Genomic DNA, 13,777 nt, shown 5'->3' with positions numbered 1-13,777 from the left:
GTGTGGAGTCTGCATGTCCTCCCCGTGGTCGAGTGGCCTCCGAAAGACATGCATGAATGGGTGTGCCTTTGCTGAAGGTTGGGTGTTGGGCTGGCAACTCGGCACCATATAAATATACTGCCAGTCATTAGCGAACCGGAGTTCCGCTGTGGTGACTCCTAACAAAAAAAAAGCCTAAAAGACAAACATAATGGTGTCTGCATTGCTGTCCAATGCATGGTGTGCCAGTCACACTGGAGACAGCCTTGGCTATACTGTTTAAAGTCTCAGCCTTATACTGAGACAAGGTCTAGTCCCCCTGCAGCATCCTATGGCTGGAGTGCAATGAATATTTTTGACTCCTTCACACCCCACCTTTGAGCACTAAATTGGGCACCATCCTTTCTAGCTCCTGCCATGTCTGCACAGGTCCTCCAACAACAGTAAAAGTGTTTTCCCACCAATTCATAATAACGCATTTTACAGCTAATATGCAAACCCGCACAACCATGCCAACTGGATTTATGTGATGTTAAATGGATAGAAACACTGACACACAAAGAGGAAGGCAGTTTATGAAATAGGAAAGATAATGTGACATTAATTTTATGGCATGTGTGCTGCTGTACCTGGCAATAGTTTGTCTGGTGGTCAACACTGATATTTTAAATGACTTGGCTTTTAAGACATGAATTTGAGGGGATCAATTTTATGACTTGACATGTATGTTGTGGGGCCTTACACACTAACACACTGATAAAAATAATTTGTACAATGTGGTGTTCAAACCTATTAAAAAAGAGGATACATATGTTTCCACATAAGTGTTTTTCCCTCATTGCCACAGAAGAAGTGTTTGCCAAATATGCTCACTACTGATATACACCTTAAAGAGTGACTGGTATTATAGTTCAGTTAGCCATGCATGTGTGTGTGTTTGACATGACAAGGTCCTGGCTTATGCATTCTTAGGTGTGATACAGGATTAATGTATGACAATATACCGGAAATGCATATACTTGTATTACTTTCAAAGTAGATTTTTCATTTCTGGTTCAGACCACACAATACATTCTGTTTTACAGTTATACTTGTGTTATGGGATGTGTGCTGATGACTGTCAAGACTATGACCATCCCAGGTCAGGAAATATATTTATATTTACATAATTATCTTTGTCATGCTACACCAGTTACATATATAGTAGATATGATACCATGGGTATGCTCAATCAACCAGCTATACATAGCTATTGTTATGTATAATTATCTTCATATTCTAATTTTTGTTAAAATTTACAGTGAGAATACACAAATTCTCTGGGACACCCTTAACAAAAAGTGGAGTATGCTGGATTAGAACCTTGGCTCTCTTGGACTCTGACCATGAATTTACACCTGGTGCCACACAGAAAGCTAGGCAGAAGGTGTATTTTTTACACTTAGTATTGTCCAGATGGACACGGATCACTGTTTGGCCCATTTGCATGAAAGAAACCAAATCAAATACAAATTTTCACTTTATTCCTTAAATAATGGAGCATGTTTGTTCACAGGGGAACAATGGGCAAATGTAACAGGCAATAACAAATATATACTCCTTCTGGTAATACTCATTATGATCCTTCCACAGTAAATAACTGCTGTAGAACTCAAACCATGGTTTACCTATCTTATCTGTTGTGTACCTCAATGTATTTACATCTTGTGCTACACACATATTTAGGTCACAGGTGTAATTTCTGCTGTCATTGTGTTCCAAGTTGCTGACTTCTATGCAATGCCACTAAACATGTTTGCACTTCTCAAGGCAACTGACATTAATTTTAAATTTTAAACCATGTTTGTGCTAAGCCACACACTGCACAAATCTTAAAGACAAAAATAAAAAAATAAAGTTAAACAAATAAATGATAACACAGCTCTGGATCTGAACTATTAGAGTAATGAAATTGGAGTGTGTTATCTCTCTTTGCCCCAGCCACAGTTTAGAAACAGCAATCAAATGATATGCATACAAGTAATTCACATTTCCTCTACAGTATTAACAGGACATAGACTTTTATATTATCAGTTGGTTGTACATGTGTGGCTAACATATTTAGTGCAATGAGTGATCACACAACCATTTCTGAATATGTTTGCACAAATGCAGCTCTGTCTTGTTTTTATTGTGTTCATTCTTCCCTTATCTCTGCTGTAATATCAGACATGCAGTCTATAGTGCATTTTGTATAATTTTTCTTTAAATGTGTGATTAAAAATAATCTAGTGAAGAATATTGGGACAGACAGGAAATGAGAGTGTCCAGCAAAGTGGTGGATGGATTGTGTGAGAGAAGGTCTGTGATATCAGGCATGATTGTTGAAGATGGCAGGAGTGTGGCATTGAAGCAAGAGAAATAGTAATAGTTAATACAACATCCCAACCCCATGTATAAAATGGAAAAAAAAGGGGTTGTTGATGATGATGATGAAAAATACATGACAGTGAGCAACAGTTTTTGGCAAAGGCACAGAGGCTTTACTATCTATTAGTGACAAAGAATTATAAATATGTGGTTCTTGGTTTTATTTAAAAGCTCACTGAAGTTAGTTTCACACTCTGTAAGTGTATCCTCACTGACAAACCCATCGCAGTGAATGGTGTCTGAATTGCTGTTGTGTTTTCCTTCTCTCACACTAATTATTCACAGTTGCAAGCCATTAGCACCAAATAATGGTGTGGAGCCTACACTATCTTTACATCTGTTACACAAAGTCAAATGTTTGGTATTCAGCAGTTCTAATGAGTTTACACATCATTTGCATCTTCACAGTGCTCAGAGGGCTTAATCTACACTATAAAAAGGTAAAAGCTAGGGAACTTGAAGGTGAGATTTGTGTTTTTGGACAAAACAGGAGATTGGTATTCCTTTGAATATGATTTCTCTGCAGAGAAGGCTTACTTTTGCTAAGATATGTTTGTATTATTCAAGTACATTCTAGATTTTGTAAAATGTTACAAATGTATTTATATATCCAGGAGAAAATGGGACTTTTATCTGTATGCACTTTTTATACTACACTGTTGGCAAAGGCAGTTTAAGCAGTCATTTATATTTGTGAGATAGACATGTTAGACTTTCAGCAAAACTATGATCCTAGCATTTGATTTTAAATGCTCTATGTTATTGGAGAGAAATATAATGTACATGTCACTGACACGTGTTATGCTTCTGAGATGGCCTATGGCAAACTCCACAGGAGTGGTGGGCACAGTGAGAGGTGACTGCCATTTATAAATTGACTTTTATGTTGAAAAAGTGCAGACATCCTGATAATTGTGTGGAAAACATTTATGCATTACTTCTGTTGTATTCCTTCCTTTGTACATATCTTTATCTGTTTGGTATTTTGAGGTGGGGGAGCCACCTACCTTTCTCTTATCCAAAAACAGAAGTGTGTTTCAAGTGGTCTTCTGTTTAAAAAATCATGATATTTCTATGAAAAGCATATATACATTACTTATATGGTATTCTTGGTTTGTAGAAACCTTTGTTTTGTTTGTTAGGGGGAGGTGGGACAACCATCTAACATTTAGTTGTATTAAATGAAAAGTGTGTTTGAAGTACCTAGTATTGACAAATGGGTACACATACTATTTTTTTTGTAAGAAATACATTAGTTTTGTGATATGTATCTGCTTTATCCTTCTCTGTTTTATGTTGCATAGGATTATGGCACCAAAGCATACAAATCCATGAACCCCCCCCCCTTCGGTCACATTTAAAATGAGGTCATAATACTGGCTCTGAGGCAGCATGAAGCCTTTCTGCTTGAGAGGCCATGGGGATATTTGCTGCCAGAAAGGAGATTTGCAGCCAGTTAGTCAGTGATGTAAATGCAGCTGGTGGTCACAGATGCAGTTATGATCAAGTGTGGCATTGGGCCACTGATATGATTTTATCAGCCCAGAGGAGGACAGCTGCAGTTGCTGAGAACAGCTGGATACAGGGGGTAGTCCTGCTAATGAGCCACCATTGATACCAAATGAGGAGTTCCTGTCCACTGTTAGAGATCCAGACAGCTCAGGTGAGCCTTCGCACCATGTGTTTGATGTCAGTGCTAATGTGGCTGGGAGGACAAATGTGTCCCAAGAGCAGCTTCCAGGTAAGCTTACAAATGGCAACATTTATATTTTCTTGTAGAATAAAATATATAATTTGACTACTACTTCCTGTGATACATTATTTTCTCTCATTAACTACTGATAAGTATTAGAGTTATACAAGGGAGTTGTTCAGTACATATGGATGTGGGTGGACATCTTAGCCAACTTTCTGTTTAAATTGTTTCTTACAGGGCATATAGGTGATTGTGTATTCACTGAACCCATGTGTTATTCACATTGTAATGCTTAATTGCTGTCCCTTCCTTAATTCATTTCTTCCAGTACCATCTTCCCTGCAAAATGTGGGTGACATCCCCACATGGTAAGCAAATGTTTATTTGCTCATTACTCAGCATTATTTAGATATATAATAATCTGTACATGTGAGGAGGGTATGAGTGAATGTATTGCTTTACCATCTGTGATTATATGACCAGTGTTACTTTCTTATCATCTATATTGGTTTAATATTTAGAGGAGAAGTAATTTCATTCCTGTGTTTTTGCTTATTATCACAGGTGATCCTGACAGTGGAAGTGTAGAACTCCTACCACCTGATGTTGAAGTATCAGTAAGGTCTGATGATGGTGGTGGCCACATGAAGGTGCAGTCAGTGGGGGCAGAGGTTGAATCTGATACCGAGGTTGTGATTCACACATCCCCTAGATTCCCTTCAGAAATAGTATGCCTATGCATACCTACTCCACTGAGCCCTCAGATAGCTCACAGTTTGAGGATGACACACTTGATCAGGGTAGTGTGGTTACTGTGACTTTAGTGCTGGTTGACTCTGCCTGTACCCAAAGTTTGGGCAAGGTGCCATACAGGTGAAAGGTGAACAACAGGCCTCCTCTGAGCAGCCCTACCAACCCTCCTGTGTCATGCCATGTGACATATGTTTAGGGCCATCATGGAGGCATGGGTATGAACCACTAGTCCTCCAAGGACATACTTAGGGTACTAGATGTGGCACAAGCTGAAGTGAGTGATTGCCTCTACTGTGTGGCCAATTCAATGGATCAGTTAATTGACACAATGGACCATTTGCTGAGAGGGGGATATCATCCACATGACCATAGGTCTGCAACCTCATCTTCTTTTAGCCAAAGTTGTCATGCCAGATCCTGCTACTGTAGTGGCACTACTTCCACTGCTCCATCATTGGTTGAGGTGTCCACACCCAGACATGGTAAGCCACGGGGTCATGGACCTAGGCATAATTGTGAGGAGACCTCATCCAGCAGACATCACTCATGTTCAGGTATCACCAGCATATCTGACCATGGGCATGGATGTACCAGTGCAACAGTCCAGAGCAACAATGAGGAACTGATACCTCTACCATGCATGGCTCATACCTGTCCAACGTGCCAGGACATAGAGCTAGCACAGAGCTTGGCTGTGTTCATGCAGACACTCACATACACATTTCATACTGAGTGCTCATACAAGCACCCACACATAACAGGCACCTGAGGCATTCATGACGCTTGCCAGGTCAGGATAAAACAAGCGAGCATTGTGGGTTGTTGTTCAAGCAGCCTTATTGTATGCAGACACATCATAAATGAGGTTAAGTAACTAACTTATAAACAAACTAGCTGTCATGCACATGGATGTTAACATTCTGGCTGCACTTTCAAAATGGCACTGAAGCTAACACGTACTTGGTATTTATATGCACACACAGATCTTGGAAATGCTTCTTAAAGGTACAACACACCTGTTATTCTACATCCTCCCTCTTTGAGAAAATGAGTTAGACATTGTCACTAAAATTAATGAATATACAATTTACAGAAATAATTTTCATCATGTCATTATACAAAGCTATATATATATATGTATGTCCAAGTTGCTGTGTATTTCACACTAGGCTTTGAAATGTGACCATATTGTGTGACATAAAATTTGGGATCTGGTTTAGCAACTGGGATTGTCTGTGCTGACTGTTCAATCTTACAAACACTGGAATCATCTGCCAAAATTGTATCAAGAGTCAAAACATGTTCTGGAACAGGAATAGCATCTGAATTGCTCTGAGATTTATAGTCTTTATCACAGGTATGATGCTGCAAAATTGGTTCTGCTACAGGAAAATGTCTGCAATTTCTCCTGTAGTCCACACCCTCGGATTTAACAAAATAGGATCTCAGCTCTGCACAAATACTCATTACATGACCAATCCGGTTGAAACCTTTCACTGTTTGCATCCTCACTGTCTCTTCTTTTTTCAATGGATGAAGAAATCTGCTTGACTTGTCAGAGGTGGACTTTTGGAAAGAATGCTTTCTAGGTAACTGGGCTTGGATTGCTTGGTTGTGTTTAGCTTTAGGTCTCAATAAACTAGAACTGATAGCTAATGTTGTTCTGGTTTGCCTAGATAGAAGTCTCTGAGCAGGTGAACTAATTATATCATCATGGAGTATGTTTCTGAGATTGAGTAAAAAATCGGTATTATCACATTTTGGCTTTTCAAGTAATTGCTTTGCACTCTGGTGGATACTGCAGATAGTCTGGAATACTAGTAACATGTACAAAGCCCCATTCTCTGGCAAATTTCGGAAACAACTGACTGGTGAATTGTGTACCATTGTCAGAGATTAATTTCTGTGGACTGCTGTGGAGTGAGAAATGGCATTTCAACTTAGTAATGACTGTAGTAGAAGTTAAATTAGGTAAAAGATCAATATCGAACCAATTTGAACAAGAGTCTACCAATACTAGGTAATGTTGATTCTTCCACTCGAATATGTCAGTAGCTACAATTGACCAAGTTAGACCAGGAATTTGACTTAGCTGAAGTGGCTCTCTTTGCAAATGTGCTTTAGTACTATTACATATTGAACAGAAAGAAAGTACTCTATCAATGTCTTTTGCTAGAGAAGTCCACAATACTAGTCCTCTTGCTCTTCTCTTAGTGGATTCGGAACCCGGGTGACCATGATGCAAAATCTGGATATACTTGTTGTAAGAAAGCAGGAACAACAACATTAGGACCTCATCTCTGTAAAGACAGTAAGATTGCACATCTGGTGGTACACTGGATTGCTTTGATGGCCATCCAGCGCTGATATAGTGACTGAGCTTTTGCAAAACTGGATCAGTCATTGTATGATCTCATAGCTCATCAAGTTTCATGGTATACAAATTATGCACTTCCATGACATCAAAGTCAAAATTATCTGCATGAAGCTGTTCCATTGTATTTCTAGGTGCTCTGGATAAAGTATCAGACAGATAAAGAAGTTTGCTTTTCATACAGACCATTCTGAAGTTGTACTTTTGCAATTTGAGCATCATTCTTTGTAATATCGCTGAAGCTGAATGCATAGGCTTCTTTAAAATAGTAACTAAAGGTTGATGATCAGTTTCAATCTGGATTTCTTGACCATAGATATAATCATGAAACTTGGAACATGCAAACACCATTGTGAAAAGTTCTTTCTCAATTTGAGCATACTGCACCTCAGTCTGGGTAAGTGTTCTAGATGCATAAGCTACTGGCTTGTCTTCCTGGAGAATAACTGCACCTAAACCAAATTTTGAAGCATTACAGGAAAGAGTTACTGGCTTGTTCACATCATAGTATCGTAATGTTGGTGGGGTAGCAATTTTCTGCCTAAGAACTTCAAATGGTCTCTGGCGCTGGTCAAGCCATGACCAAGTAACATTTTACGGGTCTGTATTAAAAACACAAATGTTTATTTACCCGAACACCTAAACGCCGACACATATTCCGCAAACCACAAATACATTGAATGCCCTAAACTGCGAAATTCAAAAACTCGAAATGTCATAGTGTCCCATCCCACTGCCCACTACATACTACCTACACAAACAAACTAAATAAACCACATACATACACTAATCAAAACCCTACTTCTAACCCTAAACTAAACTCTACTTCTAACCTACACTAAATCTTGCATATACCACCATGTATGCACTTAACTTAACCCGCACCCTAACCCTAAGGTCTGTAACTATCGCACACTTACCTTAAAAAGCTATACCCAAACAAAATAATCCACACACACACACTTAATAAAACCCTACTTCTAACCCTACACTAAATCTAACATACATTACCATCTATGCACTTATCTTAACCCACACCCTAACCCTAAGGTCGTAACTATCGCACACTTACCTTACGGAGCTATACTGCAGAAGGGCCAACCATGACGATTTGACGTTTTGGATTTCGCGCTTCAGGATAATTGATGTTTTCACTGTTCGATGAAGATGTGTTGGCGTTTAGGTATTCGGATAAGTAAACGTTCATGTTTTTAATATAGACCCACATTTTACATGTGAGCTCTTTCAAAGGTGCCGTTAACTCATTGAAGTCTGGGATAAAATTGCTTAAGTGATGACCATACTAAGAAAACTTTGTAGAGATTGCACATTATCAGGTGCTGGTATCTCAAGAATGGCAGCTTGCTTGGACAGGTCTGGTCTGAAGTGCATACTTGTAAACAAATGACCTACAAATGTAACTTCTGGAATTTGCACTTCAGAGGATTGAGCTTTAAGTTCACTTCATGTGCTAGGTCTAGAACTTTCTTAAGATTTCTGTCATGCTCTGCCTCACCATTATCTCTGAGCAATATATCATCTACTATTATGGCACATGGATAGCATGAAAAACTTTGCTCCATTGCGCGCTGAAAGACTTCAGTTGCAGAATTTATCCCAAATGGCATTCAGAGGAATCTATATATTCCAAATGGGGTACTGAATGTAGTCAATAATGAAGATTTGTAATCAAGCATCACTTGCCAAAATGAACTCTTTGCATCTAAGACAAAAGCAGTGGCATTCGGTATTAGGGCTGCACCCTCTTCAACTGTACGCATGGGATGATGTGTCTCTTCAATGCTTTGTTCAAATCTCTTGGGTCAGTACATATACTGATTTCATCTGGGGCGGGCCTTTTCTATGAGCTGCTAACATGGACGACATCCATTTGGTAGCATCTGTAACTGGAAAAATTACACCTTGTACTGTATAACTATCAGAACTCTTCTTAGTGTTCTGACCACTGGACTGATTTCTGGGTCTAATTTCATGGAATACACAACTGGAAGTTTGCCCAGTCTGTCATTGAAAATATTAGCATACTCTGAAAAAATAGTATTGGTGAAGCTGGAACGAGGACATGTACTCATCTGATTAACTTCTTTGGTAAAAGAAACCAGATTCATTTTCAAACTGTCTCTGAGACCCAATAATGACTGCACAGGTCTTCGAACCACATAGAACAATAGGCTATAACAGCTCTTAGCCACATGATATGAAAGCACTACTGAGCCTTTGGTTTGAATTTCTTCCCCTCCATAAGCTACAAGTTTCACACAACTAGTCACATTTAGTTGTTCACCAGCTCTGACCCTGTAAAAGTATCTACAGACATAACATTGCACTTTGAACCAGTGTCTACTTTAAGCTTGGTGGATTTATAATTGATCCAGACAGTACAAAACACTTAATTTCTTGTCAGTACATCAACCACATCAGTCTTTTCACCAGTTATTGATACTCCATCTACATAGAAAGCAGACTATTGCAGGTCTATTTGACTAACTTGAGGGGACATATTTCAGTGTTTCAATCAATGAGGTTCATATTAGTTATCAAAGGACAAATTCATTTTTAAAAGAATATTATTTGGAAGGAATGATTTCAAGTGATATTTATAATTTTTAAATAACTTAAAGGTTCCAACAATGTTCTGTATCCATAAGTACATAAAACTGTTCAACACCTTTTGACCAATTGTAGCAGCATGTGGTTCCAAAACTTACCCTATTAGGGTATGTATTGATAAATGGTTAAAATTTGTTTTTAGTAAAGTCCCCCACCTTCTTGTGGATTCACGGGACTTTTTAGGCAAGTTAAAAAATGATACATGGAATAAGAATGCTATATTCCTAACCTTTTCACCTTGATTCCCAGTGATGAAGGTTTGGAATATTTTTTCAGGAGCATCAACACCTACGCTGATTTCAGTAAGTCTAAAATTACTCTTTTGCAAGATTTGATGACTATAATGTTAGATTACAATTGAAAAAGAATAGTATGGGTGACGCTGGAATGAGGACATGTACTCATCTGATTAACTTCTTTGGTAAAAGAAACCAGATTCATTTTCAAACTGTCTCTGAGACCCAATAATGACTGCACAGGTCTTGAGACCACATATGAACAATAAAAAACAAAAAACAAAACAAAGCAAAAAGAGGCAAAAATAAACTTAGCGTACTGTAGTTTATTGTCCGCTTTCATCCGTAGACTTCGTCAGAATACAAAAAACAGTGAACTCACAAGCATATATATAACAACCCTAATTAAACAATTAAAAATCAATTAAATCAATTAAACATTTAAAGAAACAAGTTTAAGTAAAAAAAGAATTAAAATCAGTGGATTTGTTTACAGACAATTCCCTATATTTTAAAAAACATTTGACGTTGATCATGTCATTAAGACCAGGATGAACATCAGAGTTAAGTCTGATCTGCCATAATGTTTCATGCTGTTCTAAGTAGTTCTTGAAATCTCCCCCTCTTAAGTCAGGTTGCACAACCTCCAGAACAGAAAACATAAACTTTTTAAATGAAGGACAAACAACAGAATGTTTAAATAAAGCGTTGTTATCATTTTTGTGTTTAATGGCATAAATATGTTCCCTGATGCGTATCTTTAAACTTCTACTGGTCATACCAACATAAAAACATGAACACCCAGAACAAATGCTAATGTACACTACACCTTTCGTGTTGCAATTCACGAAGGAAGGTACACTAAAAGTTTACCCAAAACTCTCCAGACAAATATATGGTCCTTCGAGAATGTACCTGCACATATTGCATTCATAACAGCAGTGCATGCCTCTTCTATCGGAAATAATATTGGTAATTAACGGAATTACGAATTGTAAAGCCTTTTTAACATTAAAACCGTTTTTCGAAACAAAAAAATGGTTTGTTTCCTAAAATCCGAAAAAGTTCAGAATGTCCCCTAATAACTCTCCAATTCTTTTTAATGATCTGTTGTATTTGTCCACTGTCAATGGTCATATCCAAAGTACAAACCAATCTATGCTCAATATTGGTATTATCTGACAACCAAACATAATGGTTGTCATAATCACTGTAATTTAACAATGCCTGATATTCTGTTAAACGTTTATTCATAATGTCATTGCTACTGTTAATTAATTCACATATGGGGTATCCCCTGTTAATGAACAAATCAATAATAAAATCAAATTCTTTTCGTAAAAGACAATTTTTTGAGGTCAAACGACTAGCTCTGATGAACTGCCCTCGTGGTATGTTTTTGACAATGTGCCTGGGATGATTACTATTGTAGTGCAAGTAACTATTGGTAAATGAATCCTTACGATAAATGCTACTGTGAAACCTATGGTCTTCTTCATCCCACCATAAGAGCACATCCAAAAAATTTATTTTTAACCCTACACTACCTAAAGTAAATTTTAAGCAACTAGAAAGAGCATTAATTTCAATCAAAAAATTCTTAACAACATTAGTGTCTCCTTCAATAATAAACAATAAATCGTCTACAAATCGACAAAAAAAGGAAATTTTGTATTTTTCCCGTAATATGGGCAAATGCTGATGCTCCCACCAGGCCATAACCAAATTGGCATAGGCGGGAGCAGCAGCAGAGCCCATAGCTACTCCCCTTCTTTGTTTATAAAAAGTTTTTTCAAAAAGAAAAAAATTGTTATCTAAAATAATGTCAAGGAACCCACAAATGGTGGAAATTGCATTCTTAGTAAGTCCACAATTTTTCTTGGCTAAAAAACAACGAACTGCTTCTACACCCTCACAATGAGGTATGCAGGTATATAAAGAAACTACATCAATGGTACATAATGTATACCTGTTTTTGTCAAATGAATTGTTTTTAATAAACCTATTGAATTTCTCTAAAAAATGCCAAGAATCCCTGATGTATGAGTCTTCATTAACCAAACAGGGTCCCAAAACAGCGTCAACAATAAGTGAAATGCCCTCAGTGATGGAATGAGGAGAGGACACAATAGGCCTGAGTGGTGGATCAGTTAAAGATTTATGTGTCTTTGGTATTCCAAAGATGACACCTATTCTGGGTTCATGTACAAGACAAAAATCGTATAATTCGTAACCTATGTAGCCTGACATTAATGCATCATATAAAAATGAATAAATTAATCGTTGTTTGTACAAAATTTGATGGAGACTGATAGTTTCATACTCTTCATTGTTTTCCAAAATATTTAACATTTTATTTCTATAAAGCTGTTGTTCTAATATCACAATATTACCACCTTTATCACTTTTCATGAACCTCAGTTCAGAAGTCATAGATCTAAGTTTACGTAAAGCCACCCTTTCCTCATTACTTAAATTATAACAAACATTAGATCTACTAGTTAGTGTCTGTCTAATGTCTTCTATACATAATTCTTCAAATACTTTAATGGTGTGCTGTAATGGTGGGGAAAAGCTCGAAGGTTTAATTAAATTCTTATTCGTAATAGGAATATCATTCATCAAATAAAACAAGTTTAATTTCCTTGTATAAATTTTGATATCAACAATAGTTTTGCTAAAATCAGCTCTTATGCTAGGTACAAAGTTTAAACCATATTTAAGAATGTTAATTTCACTGTTAGAAAGTTCAAAATTAGTTAAATTAATGATGGAAAATTTATCATTATTATTGTCTATGTTTCGTCGCTTGAAGAGTTTGAAGCCAGAAAAGTCCGACTTCTGGTTAGAACAGTATGCTTGCTGCTCTGACCCTTCTTGATAAAAAAAGAAGACGAACTGTTGACGCCAGATTTAGGAATAACATCAGCTTTCTTTTAAGAATGTCAGTTGTCTCATTGTCACAGTCAGTAATATTGGTAGTAAGATGTCCATCCCCTGCATTGTCGCAAAAGTCACCTACGTTGGATTGGTGAACAAAGGATGGACCATCAATGTTATCAGAAGATAAAACACCAGTATTCTGATGGTTAATGGAACCATTTTTATCAAGACCAAGGTTACCAGTCGAATTAGTTGTAGAAACAACAGTACTAAAGGTCTTTCTGTTGTCACTAACTGGTGGATACTGTTGGTATCTTCTATTGCCATTGATATTAAAATTGTTAGTCTGGTAATTCTTATTAACAAAATTGTCATAGGCAACATGATTCTGATAGGCGTTAATATCACGCCCTAATTTTGATTGCTTTCTACCTATTATTTCTGCTGAATGTTGTTCCAATTCATCCCAAATGGAACAAAAAAAATCATCAAAAGTCTCAGCCGAAACCATGCTTTTCAAATTGTCTTCAATATGAATTATCTCTTCCTTTAGAACATTCATTTTATTGCAATTATTATCAATTAATAATTGCAACAGCCGCAAACCGGCATCATTAAAAAACGCATAAGCACTTTGAACAACGGATCTTGTGCAAAAACCCCATTAGGACATTTAAAGAACCTGAGTCCTTTTGGGACAATGTCCAGCTCGATGCATCGTGAAAAATAACTGTTCTCTAGTTCAAGAGAACGGTAACGCTTTAACAATCTAATCAGTAACTCTCGTTTTTTGTTTAAGTCAGCATTACTAACATT

This window comes from Protopterus annectens, chromosome 1.part0 (genome assembly GCF_019279795.1).
Source record: "Protopterus annectens isolate FY-2018-M chromosome 1.part0, PAN1.0, whole genome shotgun sequence".
Lineage (NCBI taxonomy): Eukaryota > Metazoa > Chordata > Ceratodontiformes > Protopteridae > Protopterus > Protopterus annectens.
The sequence above is the reverse complement of the archived record's forward strand: the minus strand, read 5'-3'. Positions refer to the sequence as shown.